The sequence below is a fragment of the Rhinolophus ferrumequinum genome, chromosome 3 (genome assembly GCF_004115265.2).
Source record: "Rhinolophus ferrumequinum isolate MPI-CBG mRhiFer1 chromosome 3, mRhiFer1_v1.p, whole genome shotgun sequence".
Taxonomy (NCBI): Eukaryota; Metazoa; Chordata; class Mammalia; order Chiroptera; family Rhinolophidae; genus Rhinolophus; species Rhinolophus ferrumequinum.
In genome coordinates, this window is record NC_046286.1 from 84,685,731 (window position 1) to 84,691,730 (window position 6,000).

The window sequence follows — 6,000 nt, forward strand, 5'->3', positions numbered from 1 at the left end:
TGCGATACGTGCATACCCTCCACTCTACAAACCTGTGTCGGCCCTCGGCCGACCCCGGGCTCCTGCCGCCCCTCATTCATGGCGCTGCACCATTCTAATGAGAGAGGGTCTTCTTAAAATAGCTCAAGTGGAATATCTTGAGTTTCTGTGAAACAAATACGAAGTATTTCGAAAACAGCAGCTAAGGCAGAATTCTACCGACTCTTCAGTTTTGTTTTTATTTTGTCTTCTACGTGTTGCTCCCCAGAATGCTGATCCTGCAAATGACCCATGGGAGCAAATTATTACAGGTTCACAAGCCTTTACGTGGAATTACAAAATTCAAAAAACGCTGAAAACCCGCAGCTTTTGTTGTAACACCTTGGCAGACCTGCCTCTCATTTGGAAGCAAAATCTTAACTCACTTGAGGCTATTTATTTATAGTCTTTATATATGCCACTTAGTGTCGATATTTATTCATTTTAGTCTCGAGATTAACAGCATGGACAATTATGCACAATTATAGATATTGGATTACTTTTCTATTTTTTAAAAAAGATGAGGGACTGTGGAGGTGTAAACATTTTCTAACTTGAATAGTAGCATTTTATAGGGATACAAATGTAACATGCCATTAAGCTCAAATTTCCCTCTCTCTGAAACGTTCAATTTGCCAGAAGACACGTCACATACCCCTAACGGCGCCTGCAGTTTGTGATCAGAGTCCCACCAACGGTCTTCTGATGGTGTCCATGGGCGGAACACGGGGTAGGAATCGGCCCACAATTGCCTTCAGCATCGTTTTCTCCACCCCTTTCCTATGCTTGTCCTCTCACAGCGTTCAGGTCCCTGTTCATAAATGACTCCTCAGAAAGACCTTCCCGCAACTCCTGATCTAAACTAGTCCTATCATCGCACGTTATTCCCTTATCCGAATTATTTTTCTTTATAACACTCTACTACCTGACATTAAACTATATGTCTGTTTATGTTTTTATACCTAATAACTATTCGGTACTTGCTATATTTGAGGCACTGTTCTAAAATGTTATACTAATTACCACATTAATTACACCAACCCTACTAAGTAGGCACTATTAGTATTTTTATTTGACAGGAAACTGAGGCACAATGGGTTAAGTAACTTATCAGTCACATTGTTATTAAGTGTCTGGATCTGGGATTCAAAATCCAGACTGTCTCAACTCCAAAGTTGCTATTCTATAGTGCCTTTCTTACTTATTTATTAAGTCCCCCCGGCTACCATCCTGCATTTACCAGAAAGTACGTGTTAATTGCCATAGCTCCAAGGCCTAGTATGGGGCACATAGTGCTCCTCAAGAATTATTTGTTGAATGAATAAATGAACAAATGATGTGACGAGCCAGTCAATCCCGGAATCTCCTAGTTTGGCTTCCTTAATCCAAGCAACCTCCAGCTCTACTCCTCTGCAGTGACCTAAAATAATTACAGGATTGCTTCACTTTCAAGTTCTGGGATTCTGAGTCCATAATGAGCTATCCTTTTATTCTTGCCTCCCATTCCTCAAATAAGCCTGCTCATTATAACTTTCCGTTTCTCCTCTCTCAATACATATTCCATGTATTCGAAGACATACTTTGAGCCTCTTGTGCCAGCGTAAAGCAAACTGCATGACCTTCTCCTCAGAGATCTCCCACTCTAGGGACCTTACTGTCAGCCATGCCAAGAACTGCTCTGCAGCACCCTGGATTTCCTCACGCACTGTCCTTCCCCCACCCTTTGCCCAGTGCTAACACTGTATTGGCCAAAACCTGAGTGTGACAGGATGTCGATGGGGACTGTTCCTGTGGTCCTGTTTCTCTGTGAGGCTTTCCTAATGGAATAGGACATTCAGCAGAAGTTCTCTTGTTGACGACCAAGACCAAGAGGAGAACAAAAACTCAAAAGTACCACAAGTTCTAAAGAAAATGAAGTCAGACCCCTACCCCTAAGGGCTTACTGAGAAGCAACCATATCTGCCCTCTGGCCAGTGGGAAGACCCACTCCCCGGGGCTGGGGAGGAGTCCTGCACGGCAGTGCTTGTGAGGAGCACAGTGTCTCTATGTGAGAGCCCCCCCAAACAAATGCATACTCCCATGGAAGAGGGAGGTCAAAAAACCAGGGAGGCCTACATGAGGGGGAGAGTATCCAGCCCCCAGCTGGATACTAGGTGGGCTTGGTGCTGGAGGGTTTGGCAGTTTCACAAACGAAAGAGATTTTTCTTTGGATCTGTCACTTAACTTTGTATTTCCAGGTATAAAGGGAAAGAAATGATTGAACACATGAGCTCTTTGAGGTCAAGACTATTTTCTTTACATTTCTAGACATATCAATTTTAAAAAGTGACATCATAAAAAGCTATTTTAGAACAGATGGTCTATAGTTTATGGCTACACATTTAAAGATGTTGATTGTCAGGTAAGACCAAATAGTTGGTTACTGCCATCAAATAACAATTGTTTTTTAATTGGAAATCTCTAAGTTTTCAAAATCAATTACTTACAGTAACACATATTGTTTCTGGTATACAGTTCTATGAGTTTTGACAAATACATACAGTTACGTAACTACCACCAAAATCGAGATGCAGAACCATTCTGTGAACCCCTAAATTCCTTTATGCTGCCCCTTTGTAGTAACTCTGCCTTCTACTCTCAGCCCATGGCAACCTCTGATTTGTTTTCTTTCTATACTTTTGCCTTTTCCAGAATGTCATGTAAATATAATCATGTGGTATGTAGCCTTTAGAATCTGAATTTTTTTTCACATATATATAATGCATCTGAGATTCCTCCAAGTTCTTGCTTTTACAGTGAATCACTTTGTATCAATAAATAATATAATATACGGATGATGAGAGTTTTTTCATCCATTCACTAGTTGAAGGACATTTGGGTTGTTTCCAATTTGGGATGATTATTAATAAAGACACTGTAAGCACATGTACAGGTTTTTGTTTGCACTTACGTCTTCATTTGGTGTGTGTGAGGGCGGGATAAATACCTAGGAGTGAGATTGTCGGGTCATATGGTCGGTGTATGTTGAAACTGCCCAACTGTTTTGTGAAATGGCTGTACCATTTTGTGTTCCCACCAGCAATGTATAGAACTGCAGTTTCTCTACATCCTCACACACCATTCTGATGCCGTGGTCATGGGTGTGTAATGTTATCTCCTTGTGATTAATTTGTATATCCCCAATGACAAATGACAGGGAGCATCTTTTCATGGACATATTTGCCATCTGAATATCTTCTTTGGTGAATTGTCTATTCAAAACTTTTCCCATTTATTATTGGGTTGTTTATTTTCTTATTGCTGTGTTTCAAAAATTCTTTATGCATTTTGTGATACAAGCCCTTGTCGGAAACATGATTTGCAGGTATTTTCCGCAGACTGTGGCTTTCCGTTTTACTCACTTAGCAATGTCTTTTGCAGAACAGAATTGTTAAGATTTGGATTAAGTCCGACTCAGAGGTGGCCCTAGAAGACATTTGCGAGAGGAAATCCATTGGAAAGAGCTTCAGTTAGTGTACCTGGTCATACACTACTTGTAAGAGAGATGGCCCAAGATAAGAATAGACATTAAACCCATGGAGAATGACAAACGGTAGGGCTGGTAGGGTGGGAGCTTGGAAGATCAAGGAGAAGGAGTTACGGAGGAAAGCATGTGATTGAACCTGTGGGATGAGGTACGAAGTGTGAATATCTTTATACTGAACGTTCACATCTACCAGAAAGCATCCACTATGGAGGAAGCACAAGACAACCAAGTAGACAAAATGACCTGGCCGATAAATGCTAGGCAGCCTCTGCGATCAGCTGCCCTAGGGTTGGCGCATTGACTCCGGAACTGAATAGCTATCGTGGCAGCAATGGAAGGTATGCGTGTGCCCCACATTATGAACTTCCAGGTACTAAGGCCAAATGTCCAACCTTCCAGCAACCAGTGAGTTCAGCTCCGCTCAGCTTGGTGTCAGCTCAACACCAAATTGAGATTCTGATGCAGCATCTTCCCTCAAGGAGACCAATCGTGGTAAGTTGATTTATCTTTACTGGAAACAAACGTATTCTGGGCATAATAAGTTTGCTTTCCTCTCCACAGGGCTTCAGCCAACACCACTATCTCAGGGTCTAAGAGCAATTTGATCATTAACCTGGAATCTGCCTAAGATCACTTCAGACCAAGAGACCCACTTTACAGCAATAGAAGTACATTAGTGGACACATGACCACAGGATCCACTGGACCTCTCACACATCACATCATCCAGAAGCTGCTGACCTCAGAGAGTATAGAATGGCCTTTTGAAGGTGCAGCTGATGTGTCAGCTTGGAGAGGATAGTCCATGAATATGGGGCCCCATATTCCAAGATGTAGTATGCACCCTAAAGTAACTACCCTGTATACTACTGTGTGCCCAATAAGTAGAGTATCTGGGACAGGAAACCAAGGGAAGGAAGTAAAACTGGCTTTGCCCTCAGTGACCCAGTTGGGGAATTTGTACTTTCTGTACCCTCAATTCTAAGTTTTGAGTATCTGGAGGTCCTGGTTTTCAAAGAGGAGTGCGTCCACTAAAATGTTTATTATTGGTCCCATTAAACTAAGCTACAAGTGCTGTCCTGTCCTTCAAGGCTCCTACCAATGGATTAGTAGAAAACAAAAGAATCCACATCCTTGTACTGGAGGATAATTGAAACCACTGATTAGGAGGAAATAGTACTTATTTTACACAATCGAGGCAGGAAAGAATGTTTTCCATGTCCCTTGGTTCTTCCCTGTTCAGTTTTGATGGTAAATGGACAAGTGTAACTGCCACGGTGTGAGAGGGCATGGTGACAAGGGACTCTGCACTGAGGGATGACGGTCTGTGCTGCTCATAAGGTAAGTCACGTGGAGCAGCAGAGCTGAGAGCTGGGGGTGAGTGGACATTCGACTTCTCATTACTCTTCTCTATTTCTCATTCTACAAGAAAGGAGACAATGAGTACCAGACATGGCCTTGAAATGAGCTACGACTAACAGGTCATCCACTAACTGTCCTCTTGTACAATTTTCCGGAAAATGAGACCCATCAGAATCCTCAGGAAGTTGTTCCCATATAGGGTAAATAAATGAAGGAAGTGTATCTGAATGGTTGAGTATGGACGTGGTGGTTGCTGTGGTATGCTACCCAAATTATGCCCCTACCCCCCTAAACCTCAGGACTGAGGCACCCATTCTTTTAGCTGTTAGGAATGTCGAAATGTCAGGGGCTCACAGCTGAATCCCTCCGCAGGAATTGCCCTTGGGAGAAGGAAGTTGCCTCATCCCAGGTTACATTGCATCCCTGCCCTGGGAAGAGCCTAAATCCAATGACTATTCAGTGGATATAGGAGTCTGAAGGTCCTTGTACTGTTTTGGGACAACTTTGAAGAGCCATCTCACCTGCAGAGCTTTTCCAGGGATTGGTTAGAAATTGGTTACCATATTGTAATTTTCCCTCTGCCCGATTATGGGCTTTCTTCACTTCCCTATGGGTATTGTTTCTGACAATAGTTATCAATGAACTTCGTGTACCCAAATCTTCACTTCAGCATGTTTTCTGGGGAACCCAACCTACACTACCCACACACTTCTGCTCCTAATAAGTTGAGGCAGTGCTTACCAACCTGTTGCACTTATTATTGTAATTGTTATAATTGGATTAAATATTACATAAACAAATTAATTATGAAAACAGAAAGAGGGTTTTTGTTTTATGAAAACCAACAATGATGCCTTGGAAAGACGTGATAATAGCAAATTGCTTAGAAAGGTTGCTGTTGAATTAGCTATGGGATTCATGAAGCAAGCCTTAGAGATAGAAAAAGCAACATGGTATCCACGTGTTGGGCACACAGTGTATTCACTGTGGGCTTCTTGATTGATTGATGTAGAGTTTGGAATGGAATATATTATCTCAAAATTTGTTTTGTTTCACTTTTAATTTTTGCGAGACCGCTATTATTTTTGTAAAAAT